Source organism: Oncorhynchus kisutch, linkage group LG19 (genome assembly GCF_002021735.2).
Source record: "Oncorhynchus kisutch isolate 150728-3 linkage group LG19, Okis_V2, whole genome shotgun sequence".
NCBI lineage: Eukaryota > Metazoa > Chordata > Actinopteri > Salmoniformes > Salmonidae > Oncorhynchus > Oncorhynchus kisutch.
Window position 1 is genome coordinate 39,201,942 of NC_034192.2, and position 14,905 is coordinate 39,216,846.

At 43.1% G+C, this 14,905-nt stretch overlaps 1 long non-coding RNA gene across 2 annotated transcripts in view; it reads left to right on the forward strand.

Annotated features, from left to right (window-relative positions):
* The window catches only part of LOC116355005 (uncharacterized), a 98,161-nt gene extending 83,820 nt beyond the window's left edge, over positions 1–14,341 (forward strand). Inside the window, exons 2-3 of one of the 2 annotated variants that reach the window (XR_004204217.1) lie at positions 10,561–10,661; positions 13,960–14,341. This is a non-coding gene — a long non-coding RNA (uncharacterized LOC116355005). The remainder of the gene's footprint in view (positions 1–10,560; positions 10,662–13,959) is intronic. The other variant, XR_004204218.1, reaches the window with a different exon arrangement.
* Positions 14,342–14,905: the final 564 nt, after the last annotated feature.

Consider the following 14,905-nt stretch of genomic DNA (forward strand, 5'->3'; position numbering starts at 1 on the left):
AAGTCAAGGGGTCTAAATACTTTCCGAATGCACTGCATGTTTGTAACTTCAGGAACTGGGTCGTAGTTGAAGGCTAATGGCCTGTTTGATAGTGTTATGTTTTGTAATGAAGATACATGTTGAGGATCAGTTGCTTTACTGGGTAAAATGGTGCAGGTAAATGCATTGAGTTTGTTCATAAGAATGTTAGGCAGGAAAAAATGTATGTTCAATAGAGAACCAGCCACACCTTTGTATCACGTTCAGAGCTCCATTGTTGAATCAGTAGTAAAGTTTCTGAGAAGTATTTTGGAGCATGGTACATGTTCTTTGTAAGTTTAACCTGTGTCATGTGTTCTCTGAGCAGCCCCCATGTGAGCGATACCACTGAGTCAAGCCTGAACCAAGTGATCTGCAGTCAAAATGCTGTAAACCTTTTGTAAACAAAACCCAATGTGAGACCCCTTAAAACAATGTCATCATAGCCTGCTTTCTTCCTCTCCTCTCTTCAGTCAAAGATCATAAAACACTTATCTGTTCCTCAGCCCCTTTTGTCCAACACTGACTGGCTGTGCACCGGTGATCAGGTGTTGTAAACACCCATCTCATTTTCCATAGCCCCAAAAGGAAATGCAAGATGTCTGGGACTTGTGCAATGTGTGTATGATTATGATTGTATTTCCAGCAGCGGGGATATATGGGAATTGGACACGGGGGCACACAAGTCAGGACATATGGGCAGTAATGCAAGGCGAACGCTTTATGGGCTTTCAACCTGCAAACATTATAGCGATGTCGCTTTTGCTCTGAAAACAAATTGCATCGGAAATATATGGCCCGTAAAGTTTGCCAAACCTCAGTGCATGTGTGGCAAAGCATGAAAGTATGCCATTAAAAATGTTTCATGTCTGGTTGCCTGTGCCATATGTGGAACCAACTTCAAGAGAGGCAGAGCAACCAAGACATGTACAGTTGAAGTCGGAAGTTTACATACACTTAGGTTGGAGTGACTAAAACACATTTTTCAACCACTCCACAAATGTCTTGTTAACAAACTATAGTTTTGGCAAGTCGGTTAGAACATCTACTTTGTGCATGACACAAGTAATTTTTCCAACAATTGTTTACAGACAGATTATTTCACTTATAATTCACTGTATCACAATTCCAGAAGTTTACAAACACTAAGTTGACTGTGCCTTTAAACAGCTTGGAAAATTCCAGAAAATGGCTCTATGGCTTTAGAAGCTTCTGATAGGCTAATTGACATAATTTGAGTCAATTAGAGGTGTACCTGTGGATGTATTTCAAGGCCTACCTTCAAACTCAGTGCCTCTTTGCTTGACATTATGGGAAAATCTAAATAAATCAGCCAAGACCTCAGAGAAAAAATGTAGACCTCCACAAGTCTGGTTCATCCTTGGGAGCAATATCCAAACGCCTAAAGGTACCACGTTCATCTGTACAAACAATAGTGCCCAAGTATAAACACCATGGGACCACACAGCCATCACACCGCTTAGGAAGGAGACACGTTCTGTCTCCTAGAGATGAACGTACTTTGGTGCGAAAAATGCTAATCAATCTCAGAACAACAGCAAAGGACCCAGTGAAGATGCTGGAGGAAACAGGTACAAAAGTATCTATATCCACAGTAAAACGAGTCCTATATCGACATAGCCTGAAAGGCCGCTCAGCAAGGAAGAAGCCACTGTTCCAAAATCAACATAGAAAAAGCCAGACTACGGTTTGCAACTGCACATGGGGACAAAGATTGTACTTTTTGGAGAAATATCCTCTGGTCTGATGAAACAAAAATAGAACTGTTTGGCCATAATGACCATTGTTATGTTTGGAGGAACAAGGGGGATGCTTGCAAGCCGAAGAACACCATCCCAACCGTGAAGCACGGGGGTGGCAGCATCATGTTGTTGAGGTGCTTTGCTGCAGGAGGGACTTGTACACTTCACAAAATAGATGGCATCATGAGGATGGAAAATTATGTGGATATATTGAAGTAACACCTCAAGACATCAATCAGGAAGTTAACGCTTGGTCGCAAAGGGGTCTTCCAAATGGATATTAACCCCAAGCACACTTCCATAGTTGTGGTAAAATGGCTTAAGGACAACAAAGTCAAGGTATTGGAGTGGCCATCACAAAGCCCTGACCTCAATCTTATAGAACATTTTTGGGCACAACTGAAAAAGCATGTGCGCGCAAGGAGGCCTACAAACCTGACTCAGTTACACCAGCTCTGTCAGGAGGAATGGGCCAAAATTCACCCAAATTATTGTGGAAGGCTACCCGAAACGTTTGACCCAAGTTAAACAATTTAAAGGCAATGCTACCAAATACAAATTGAGTGTATGTAAACTTCTGACCCACTGGGAATGTGATGAAATAAATAAAAGCTGAAATAAATACTCTACTATTATACGGACATTTCACATTCTTAAAATGAAGTGGTGATCCTAACTGACCTCAAACAGGGATTTTTTGTGAAAAACTGAGTTTTAATGAATTTGGCTAAGGTGTATGTAAACTTCCGACTTCAACTGTATATCTAGATCTCATATTCTATACCTGGATACATTAGTAAAGTTGCAGGTTTCTCAGTCAGCAATTGGCGTTCTTTCTAAACAGTGATTTACCTCCCACAGTCCCAACATTATAGCAGACCGTTATCAGGTGACCGAGCATTACCAAATAGATTGATGGGGTGAAACTATCGCTTTTAGTTCCAGCCCTGTTGTTACCAGGTCAGAGTTGTTTCCAGATGTCATCCCCCTATGAGTTAGCGACCTCTTCCAAAGAGAAGGGATAACCTCAGAGTGCCTCTAGTTAGCCAGTGCCTACCCACCCCTCATCGACGACTACAGAGGTGGGTGGGCCACACAAATAATGCCCTTTAGCCCTCAGCTAAGGGAGGCGATGCGCATGGAATGTTGCAGGTGTTCACGTGAATGGCCAGTCCCAAGATGAAGCCAGCCATGATGAAGTGGTCTCTGTGAATAGGAGTTGGCAAAGCTAAGAAAATATGCAGCTTCAAAGCTACAAGTTGTTAATAAGACGCAAATTAAAGTGCTGTCAAATGTCTGTCGTTAATGGAGAGCTCCGAATGCCAGGTTTACCCTATAGATCTAATATTGTTTTAAAGTAACTTTTGAAACTAAATTAATTCGAGTGAATTAAAAGTTGAACTTTGAATACTTAAAGCTAACCTAATGTAGAAACCATTGGTAGCATTGGTTGGCTTTGCCTTAGGTACTAAGTAGCTATCTTTTCTTCCACTACACAAAGTGCCACTGGTAACAAATGCCTGCCCTGTGCAGTAAGGCAAGTATGGGGAAGCTACAATGTACATGGTTAAAAGTGTCATTCCACATTTGACCGGCTTGGATTTCCCTTCCTGCTATGATTACTGGAAAGATCACAGGATCCACTCTTCAGAGATTATTCACGGAATTATGAGAGGATTTTCTCTTCTGTAATGATTACCACTAGTACAATTACCACTTCAACATCGTTCTCCAGACACTGTGTTAACGGTAGCAAGGAGCAAGCTAAAAACAGCCATCTTTTTTTTCCCTCAACATTCTGAATGGGAGGTAATCAATTGGTAGTCCAATTGAAATTCATTTGTCCTATAATCCCAGAGTGTTTGTGTCAAATTTGATCCAACTATGCAAACTAAATATGAAAATCCCCTGTGGTCTCCTTTATGACTTTGATTCAACTGTCCCTCAGCACCCTGTCACCATTGTTGGATCTTGTCGGGACAGGCCAGGACATACGTGACATTGTTTTGCACCTTAACCTTCCTTTGTTGAGGTTCTTAAGGAAGTGACCTGGAACAATTGGCTTAAAATCAAGAAGACTTAACTTAGAAACTTTTGTAAGTGCTTTGTAAAAGCTCCGGAGGGAAAAGGTCTTAAGTCATTAATTCTGTCCTGTATCACCACTGATCCCTGTTTAAAAGATAAAAAGGATGTTCCTTTGCTCTTTTCCATATACCATGTGGATGTTGTTGATCCTAATACTTTTGTTCTACATTGTGTATCACTTGCATTTAAAACTTAAATTTTCACTATAATTCCGTTCCATAATAACCTGGTTACAGAGATTTACCCGGATTTACAGCCCAAAACCACTCCCTTTCCCCGGGATAAATAACTGCGAGAAACCAGTAAATTATGATATATTATTTCTATGAACAGCATGGCGTGAAATGGAACTGTTAAATGAAATGCCATGTGTAAATCTGTCTTCTCTATGGCCTCTGCATGATGAAGCAACGCTCAGGGTGGGGACAGACCATCTCATTTCACAATACATGTAGACCTATCATCTTTTTTTTATTTTGACAGGTAAGCCTACATTTCCTGCAGCATAGCCTGTGCTTCAGTCATTTAATGACCAAATGTGCGTCTAATTTACCCATCTCCATCTGGCTTTCGGGGGGCACTTTGCTTTTTTAAATTGTAAAGATTTGTTTTATTGCTGCTGCAGAGAGTTAGAACAGCCTATCACTCAAATATCATTGCTTTAAATCAGTGCACACGCGACCACTTTCTCTCAGTCGCTCGCTCTCTCTCTCTCTCTCTCTCTCTCTCTCTCTCTCTCTCTCACTTTCTCTCTCTCGCAGTCTCTCTCTCGCAGTCTCTCTCTCTCTCACAGTCTCGCTCTCAGTCTCTCGCAGTCTCACTCTCTCTCTCAGTCTCGCTCTCTCTCGCAGTCTCTCTCTCACAGTCTCTCTCAGTCTCTCTCTCACAGTCTCTTTCTCTCACAGTCTCTCTCTCTCTCTCTCTCTCTCGCTCCCGCTCTCTCTCTCTCTCTCTCTCTCTCTCTCTCTCTCGCAGTCTCTCTCTCGCGCAGTCTCTCTCCAACTATCCTCTCCAACTGCATCCTAAATAGATCATCCTGATATATATGGCCCTATACAATGCGTTCGGAAAGTATTCAGACCCCTTGACTTTTTCCACAATTTGTTACGTTACAGCCTCATTTCCACTCAATACCACACACAATAACCCTTAATAACAAAAAACTAAAACTGAAATATCACATTTACATCAGTATTCAGACCCTTTACTCAATACTTTGTTGAAGCACTTTTGGCAGCGATTACAAACTCAAGTCTTCTTGGGTATGACTCTACAAGCTTGGCCCACCTGTATTTGGGGAATTTCTCCCATTCTTCTCTACAGATCCTCTCAAGCTCTGTCAGGTTGGATGGGGAGCGACACGGCACAGCTATTTTCAGGTCTCTCCAGAGATTTTAGATCGGGTTCAAGTCCAGGCTCTGGCTGGGCCACTCAAGGCTGGCTGGGTCATTCAAGGAAATTCAGAGTCCTAAGGTGAACCTTAGCCCCAGTCTGAGGTCCTGAGCGTTCATCTTCCCCTCGATCCTGACTAATCTCCTTGCCACTGAAAAACATCACCACAGCATGATGCTGCCACCACCATGCTTCACCGTAGGGATGGCACCAGGTTTCCTCCAGGCGTGACTCTTGGCATTCAGGCCAGGGAATAATGTTTGCCATGGTCTGAGTCCTTTAGGTGAATTTTGGCAAACTCCAAGCGGGCTGTCATGTGCCTTTTACTGAGGAGTGGCTTCCGCCTGGCCGCTCTACCATAAAGGCCTGATTGATTGAGTGCAGAAGAGATGGTTGATCTTCTGGAAGGTTCTCCCATCTCCACAGAGGAACTCTACAGCTCTGTCAGAGTGACCATGGGGTTCTTGGTCACCTCCCTGACCAAGGCCCTCCCCCGATTGCTCAGTTTGGCATGGTGGCCAGCTCTAGGAAGAGTTTTGGTGGTTCCGAACGTATTCCATTTATGAATGATGGAGGCCACTGTGTTCTTGGGGACCGTCAATGCGGCAGGTACCCTTCCCCAGATCTGTCCCTCGACACAATCCTGTCTCGAAGCTCTACGGACAATTCCTTTGACCTCATGGCTTGGTTTTTTCTATGACATGCACTGTCATCTGTGGTATATTATACAGACAGGTGTGTGCCTTTCCAAATCATGTCCAATCAATTGAATTTACCACAGGTGGACTCCAATCAAGTTATCGAAACATCAAGGATGATCAATGGAAACAGGTTTATCAGTGGTAAGATGTTGGGACTGCTGTTGGGACAGCTTTATCTAGGACATTTGTGACTGTTATAGTGGAATTCATGTATTATTTAGTGTTGTGTTGTGTAGTGGCTTTGCTGGCATGAATCACACTTTTTTTGGAGGGGTGGCACCACGATTTGCATGCTAAAATCGGCACTGCTTATTATATTTCAAAATGAAAATCAGCTAGCCTATATCATGGTTTATCATGGTTTGAGCGATGTGTGTAATTCCAGTCCATATAATACCGTAATACAGTTCGCACTCAAAAGATTAGCCTACTGGTTTCATTTATTTACTCAAGAGAGCATATAGCTAGCTACATCTATAGGCTTTAATGTTTTTCTGTCATGCATAATGTGCAGTAGCCTATATCATATATTTATTGGATAACGGCACAATCATTCAGGCTTTTTTGGGCTCATTAAATGTCAATACAGGGCTCCTAAAATGATATTAACATATGGCGCATCAGGCTCAGGTAGCATCAGGTTTGAATTGTCATGTTGAACAAAGCTCTAATCAAATCCAGACATTTATATGCTTCATAATGCTTTTTAATGACACTTCTGGTTTTGGCGGGAAATACCGTGTTACCCTGAAGAAAAGTGATTTATTCTCGGGATAGATTCCCGGGAAAATATTACACCCTACATCAGAGTTTATAAGAGTATCAAACACACTTAATGAATATAAAGACAAAACACTGCTCTCTACAAACGTTGAGCAGGGGATGGGGGCAATAGGGAGGGGTCACACCGGTGTTGACTTTGCCATGCCAAGTATAGGTAAGCCTCTCCCTTTTAGGCATCAGTTCACAGTAGGCCCGGGGCTGGCCTAGGAAATGTGCCCGAAACATTTACGGTCACCAGTATTTAGGTCCAAACTGGACTCATATTCAATGTTCAGGTTTTCTAGGACACCTACTTTATGGCTGATAAATACAACAATTTCACAAATAGCTATGTTGACAAACCCAACTAGCTAATCATTGAAATAATGTCCTCTTTGATCATTTTTCTGAGATTAAATGACATAATCTTTCCTCTCAAATGACATTGTAATAGTTACATAATGAGGAATGTTTTGAAAGAGACCATAAGTCATAATCAGGAAGAGGAAATTCATCTGTATCCTACTATATATTCCAAGTCAATCCTTGCTCTACATTTTCCAGTTCAATTTGTAAAAGGAATAAAAGGATAAAGTCCTTGTGAACGGTCTTGTTGCTGTTTAAATAAATCAGAATTTACAAGCTTGACAAGGAGCTTGTGTTCTTCAATGGGCTGAAGAGGTTGGTTTTTCTTCATTCATTGGCATCTTTTAAATGTGCCCCAGTCTTGGTTGTGCTGTCCCCAACTTCTGGGACTGCCACCCACCATGGGATCTGTAGTCTGCTACTCTGATCTTCCTCCTCTAAAGCTCTCTCTTCTTCTCTTTTATTTGTAGTCGGCCCCGTAAACAAACCCCACAGCAAAAGAATGGGTCATATAAATGAACTAGTAGTCTTTTTATATCCGTTTACTGTTAGTGTTAGCAGGCCCTTTATGAGTCCACTGGCTCCAGTGATGGCTGGAATACAGGGCAGGGGAGAACAGCCCGTCTCCTCCACAGCCATTTAACGTCTCATAACCTTGAAGCCTTTATTTTAACGGCCAGTAAATTGTGTCTGGGAGTAAACTCCTTTACGGAGCCCTCTCTGTAATGAGCCTCATTCAGACGACTTCAAATATTCAAGGGTGTTTGAGCACGTTTTTTGAAAACAGTTCTAACACACTTTTTGCACGTTCATTTACCAAAACCTTGTGTTAGGAATGGAGGTAGTTAGTGCCTAGGTGCACTTCAAACAGACATTTGGGTCTGTCGGGAAAATGGTGCCAAATAGTACATGCATTATAGATCACAAACAGTACTGACATCCCGTGCTAAGCTGAGACCATATGATGTGGGGGAAAAGGTGCTACTTAAAAAGGAAAGCAGTTATTTATCTGGGCTGATCATTAGCCCGGCTCATTCTCCCTGTGTTTCTTCCCCTTCAACTCCTCATCATCCCCTTTAACTGCCACATCAAAAGGTCTGTCTCATCCTCTTGCCCCCCCGTCACATTGAAACCAGGCTGAGTGTGTGTCCCTCCCAGTGCCTTCATGTCAGCATGGCCACTTCTCATTCAACAGTGTCTCCTCTCCCCTGTCACGGCATAGTTAAACCTGGCTTATACGCCCCTTCTTTATCCCTCTGATGCCTTTAGCCCGTCAAAGCTGACCAGGGCAGGGGGGGGGGGGACCAGACGTGGGATCAGCCAATTCAATTTCAGTCCAGGGGGGGGGGGAACCAGACGTGGGATCAGCCAGTTCAATTTCAGTCCAGGGGGGGGGGGACCAGACGTGGGATCAGCCAGTTCAATTTCAGTCCAGGGGGGGGGGGCCAGACGTGGGATCAGCCAGTTCAATTTCAGTCCAGGGGGGGGGACCAGACGTGGGATCAGCCAGTTCAATTTCAGTCCAGGGGGGGGGACCAGACGTGGGATCAGCCAGTTCAATTTCAGTCCAGGGGGGGGGACCAGACGTGGGATCAGCCAGTTCAATTTCAGTCCAGGGGGGGGGGGGGACCAGACGTGGGATCAGCCAGTTCAATTTCAGTCCAGGGGGGGGGGAACAGACGTGGGATCAGCCAGTTCAATTTCAGTCCAGGGGGGGGGGACCAGACGTGGGATCAGCCAGTTCAATTTCAGTCCAGGGGGGGGGACCAGACGTGGGATCAGCCAGTTCAATTTCAGTCCAGGGGGGGGGACCAGACGTGGGATCAGCCAGTTCAATTTCAGTCCAGGGGGGGGGGGGACCAGACGTGGGATCAGCCAGTTCAATTTCAGTCCAGGGGGGGGGGACCAGACGTGGGATCAGCCAGTTCAATTTCAGTCCAGGGGGGGGACCAGACTTGGGATCAGCCAGTTCAATTTCAGTCCAGGGGGGGACCAGACGTGGGATCAGCCAGTTCAATTTCAGTCCAGGGGGGGGGACCAGACGTGGGATCAGCCAGTTCAATTTCAGTCCAGGGGGGGGGACCAGACGTGGGATCAGCCAGTTCAATTTCAGTCCAGGGGGGGGGGACCAGACGTGGGATCAGCCAGTTCAATTTCAGTCCAGGGGGGGGACCAGACTTGGGATCAGCCAGTTCAATTTCAGTCCAGGGGGGGGGACCAGACGTGGGATCAGCCAGTTCAATTTCAGTCCAGGGGGGGGGACCAGACGTGGGATCAGCCAGTTCAATTTCAGTCCAGGGGGGGGGACCAGACGTGGGATCAGCCAGTTCAATTTCAGTCCAGGGGGGGGGGACCAGACGTGGGATCAGCCAGTTCAATTTCAGTCCAGGAAGTGTATCTCCAAGATGATGAGCAAAAAAAAAAGTCCTCATTGGATTTAGGCCCCAAATGGCCCTTTTTGAATCTTGAATTGAAATTTCAGCTAATTCTCCTAAATGAACTTGGAAATGACCTCCGACTTAGTGTTGAACCCGGAATCACTCCGACTTTTCAGCGGAAGCTGGTGGGCAATTTAACAGGAATCCCTGAGTGCACTGTGCAAGCTGACTCGCTCGGTTGCTCACGGCTACCTTAAACTGTACTAACATGCCTGTAATGTTTAACTAGCATGTGGCAATATTGCAGCAGAAAGGGAGAGATGGGGGAGTTGTTCATTAAAAGCTCCAAATTGATTATTTCCTTCCCAGTGTTTACTTGTCATACAGGCCTTTCGGGTTTACTTCCGAACCTGAGTTAACACAATGACCTTATCTCACATGGAAGCCGATTGTGCAACCATTGCCCTCCAGTTATCGCTGTACCATAGCCAAAGTTAATAGCGTTTCCGTTTTTTCCTGGAATCTGTGGCTGCTAGGCGTTTCTCAGATGTCAGTTTGCGAAATAAAATATTTATTCAATGGAGCACAGAATAGCTATAAGAAAACAATTAACTTTTGCAATGACTATGTTGCAAAATGAAAGGTTTTATGAAATGACATTTGAAAGCATGTACTGCATGTTTATGAATGCTTTTAAGTTATTTGAGTTCCTTCCATACCTGACATTATTATGAATATCCTACACAGAATTAGGATCTGTATATTGAATGTCTGAAAAACATGGTCTCACTCAAAATAATGGCCAAAAATTGTGGATTACAACTATAAAACTGTCACTGACTCGAAATACTAGTATACATGAATAAGGAAATCAGATGGACGTAAGAATGGAGAGAACCTTTGTATATTGCACCATACATTATGGTGGATATCAAAGCAACCAGTTTTTCAGCCATGTTAAATCACAGATGGAACCCACCCACGAGCAGCAATTCCACTGTTGGTGTTCATTTGATTAATGTGCGTGTGTGTGTGTGTGTGTGTGTGTGTGTGTGTGTGTGTGTGTGTGTGTGTGTGTGTGTGTGTGTGTGTCAGTGTAATCCTTTTAGATGCCCATCTGAGGAGTTGTTCCTGGCAGACCCATAAGCATTGTGTGTCAACGTGCAAAAGCATTCATAGGTGGTGACATCATTCAGGTACATTATAGTGTTTCACCTTTGACAAAGGTTGATTTAATATCTGTCAACTTATGTTTCGGGGGAGATTTCATTTTTGGGGAGGAAATTCTACACTGCATGGCTAACAATGGATCACAGCTAAAATATTTTGGTATTCAAAGACGTAGTGAGCTTACGTGGGTTACTGAGGATCCATCTTCTCTTGGTTAAAGTTACTGTTTAGTGAGGTTAGGAGCCAGGTAGACCGTTATGTCTGATAGTATAAAACAGATTATAGCTTGTACAGCACTAAATTACAGCATGTTTCTACTAATGCCAGTAATAGTAATATACTGCGCTACTACCATACCATGCATAGTTATTCTTTCATATTGCTGAATGTTTTTCTCATTAAGTTTCAAGATTTATTAGTCGTATGTACGGGTTGCACATGGTACACACCTTCCAACTAAATTATTACTTGTAGGTTCCTTCTCGACAATGCAACAACAATAAGAAACCATAAAATATTAGAATACGAACATAAAGTAAATGGCTCAGTAGAATAGAATAAACATTTTAGCATAATACAGGAAGGCACCATTTATAGTCTAATATTTACACGTTTTAATGTAGTAGTTCGTTAATGGGGTAATTGTAAGGTCAACATTACATGGTTTGATTTGTCATCATGAGTACACGTGTCTGTATTCAATTTGTCCATGGGATGAGACCAATAACCACTTTAAAGTCTTTATATAAACTTTCAACACTTACTTCCCAAGGCTCCACTGAGTAACACTGGTGCCAAGCAATGCTGACTCAACTTCATTGGCCATGAATGCAGCTTGTAAGCGAGTGTGAGAACGAAGTCAGTGGTTTGCATGACTGTATTATCTCAACTCATGAGAAACCCTGACTCCAAGCTACAGAAAGAGGAAAATGTGTACGGTTATATTGCTCACACGGGAAGTACGATCATTTATTTGTCAGTCATTTAAACATCCAATGAACAAATTCTCTAGGAGATGACAACGGCTGTCTGCGTATGACTCACATTTTAATGCTGTTGTGACTAACAATCTGAAACTGAAATCGAAATGATTAGTAGCTGACAAGAACTTAAACCATTCACATTTGTCACATGTTGATCTAAAGTAAATTGTCAGCACTTCGCACATCTTGAGTGCAAATGCAAACCATCGGATAAATTGAATCCCCTACGAAGGTAGTAATAACTATCTCCTGTAATGGTGCTCGATGTGTCCAAATGATGTAAACCACAAGCTGCCATTAATGCCATTTCATGGCAGATACAAAGTCGGAGGACTTGAAAGAGTCTCATTATTCAATATTTACACACAGAGCTTTGTGGAGCACTCAACAGAAGCTTTTTATTTAAACTTGGAATGCATCAAAAAGGTTCCCCCCGTGCCTCTCATCTTGTGGGAACCAATGTGATAATTAATCTCTCGCCATCGGTTATCACTTTTGTACTGCAGGGAAGTTCTTTTGATCGGAGCTGAAAGGCCATTGTCGACATTAACACATTTTCAGGCCTAGCCGTTGACTCTACTGTACTGCATCACAGACTGTTGTTTCACCACAATGTAACATGTTCAGATAGGGCATATGTTCCTGTACAACAACATATTTTTGTTCACCCACATTGCTAAAGTGCCTTTAGCTTGGTTAGCTTCTTCGTCATAAAAGGTGTCTCTTCTAAACAGTCCAGGCCAGATAAAACATCTATTCACTTCCTTTAAGAAAGTCTCCAATACTGACTAGACCCATTAGGTGGTTTCCTGTCCATAAAACCTGTTTGCAGCCAACTCTCTAACAAACATTACAAATAATGAGTGCTCTCAAAGCTATAAATGTGCTCAAGATATTCCTTCATGCTGGGTGCACATCCTGTGAAAAAGTGTATGTCTGGGCCTAAATTTTCATTAGCACAATAGTTTCTGGCAGCACAGCACCAATATAATAACACGGAAAAGGGCGACGTTAAACTGTCAGACGGGCTGAAATAGATGGGCCGAGGGGGCTCAAAAACTGGGTAAATCAATTTGAGCGAGGCTGGAACAGCGAGACGCCACAGGAGTCCGGACTGCAGTGGCTGCTTAACTTGGGGGAGTGTTTGCTTCGGTTTCCTCTGCTGCAGTACTGGGGTTATAGGGGTCCGGAGAGCTGACCCCTGGATCCTCTTCTGGCTCCAGTGGGGCTCTGTGGCTTGGTTAATGGCCACTGGACTGGAGGTGTCCAATGATATCCTGGACTGATAAGGGGAACACTGGGAGGGGGGGTCATAACTAACAGCCTCCTCAGGCACTCCAAGCAGCCAATTAAGCACGTCTTAAAAACTGGGAGAGGTGGCAACTGGTCTGGCTGCTCAGGTTGTGGGACAGAGTGTGACAGTGGTGTTCAGGGGAAATATGGACACTCAAAGCTGCTACTTATCTATGGTTGGTAGTAGTATAATACAGAGTTTAACAATTGCTAGGGTAATATAAGTTTAGTGTTCAGTGGTGTAGGGAAGGGAAAAGGGAAAGGAGATACCTAGTCAGTTGCACAACTGAATGCATTCAACTGAAACATGTCTTTCACATTTAACCCAACCCCTCTGAATCAGTAGTAGTAGTTCTGCTGGTGTTTAGAACTGTCTGGAGAGTGTATCATTTATTTACTAGTAAGTAGATGCCTTCTCTGTGTCATGGCCTATATGCCTATAAACATGGGTGTCTATCCACAAGCTCGTTCTGGTGGGATAAAGTGGATCTCTAGGCATTATAGTCGTATGTACGGGATACACATTGTATACAGCAGGGATCCTCAACTGGCGGCCCGCAGGCCCGAATTTGGTCCATGTTTTTTTTATTTGGCCCCACAAGTTTCCTGAGAAAAGAAAATAGTGATGCTAAAATAATGATTTCCTAGTTTTCTTTTCTTTGTCTTTTGTCTAGCAATGAAAATAAAATAACAGCTCAGTGATTTTAAAATGTTGAAATCTGTTCCCAATGATTCCCACACATAAGAGAGATGTGATCGTATACAAATGTAAGCAAGGTTTTCAATTATTATGTTTGAGTCAAATGTTTTATCTGTTTGACCTTATTGCGGTCAATTTGCAGTCCATAAATTAGTTGTAATTATGTTCCAGCCTGACAACCATTCGCTCAAGAAAAAAAAAATATATATCTGCCTGCGGCTGAATCTGGTTGATGATCCCTGGTATGCACCGTCCAACGAAATGCTTACTTGTCTGGAGGGGGAAAAGGGGTATGGTCATTGTTGTATTGACTAATCAATTTGTTTATCTCTGTGGTTTCCTTGTTAGCAGAGCCAAGACATCACCAGTGAAGCACACCCCAAACAATCCACCACTGTCCCAACCTCCCCCTTGCTGAGATGGTTTGTTCCCAGTCGCACAGAAGGAACAGAGGGAAGAACAAAGGGGGGACATGGAAGAGGGGGGCTTTTTTCTCAGAAGGGGCATTTTTCTCAGACTAGAACACGAGCTTATCTCAGTGAGTTCTCCTTTTTTTTTTACTTGATGGCCGCTGATAAGGTGATCAAAGAGAGGAACCCCTGGAGGGGCTTAGGCCACAGCAGCATGGCCAGAGAATTGCTTCCTGGTGATTTGTAAGCAGGAAGAGACTTTTGACATGAAAGACAGCTTAAACAGCAGCATAGCCACAATAAACCAGCTGTAAAATGCTTCTTGCTGCAGTTGTATTGATTCAGGGTCGCTTCAAAACTATTTTTCTCTCCATTAATACGGGTGTCAGACATTTCCCACTGTGGCATTTATACAGTCACACTGCACAAAAGGTTATATTAGTACTAGGTGGAGACATGGGGCATGACGTTGCTTTGTACTGGGAATTGTGAAATCAGACAACTTCCATTACTTCCACTAAAGTAATATTTAAGTCTGGTCATGTTGTTGCCTCAGATATAATATTTTTCCCATTAATGAATTTGGTTAAAAATGTGAATTTAATGGATGTACAAGCCAGTTAAAAGGTCATTATGGATTCAATGTAAAACCATTATGCAATGTTCATATGAAAAGATATCATTGAATTGATGTGATGGCAGGAAATAATGATAAACTCATGATCATATACCACTTATAGGTCCTACACCTACGGGCCCCAAAACATCTAACGGCGAACAATACTAACCAATATTTATGTTTTATTGTCACACACCAAATAGGTGCAGTGAAATGTGCTCTTTTACAGGGTCAGCCATAGTAGAACGGCGCCTCTGGAGCAAAT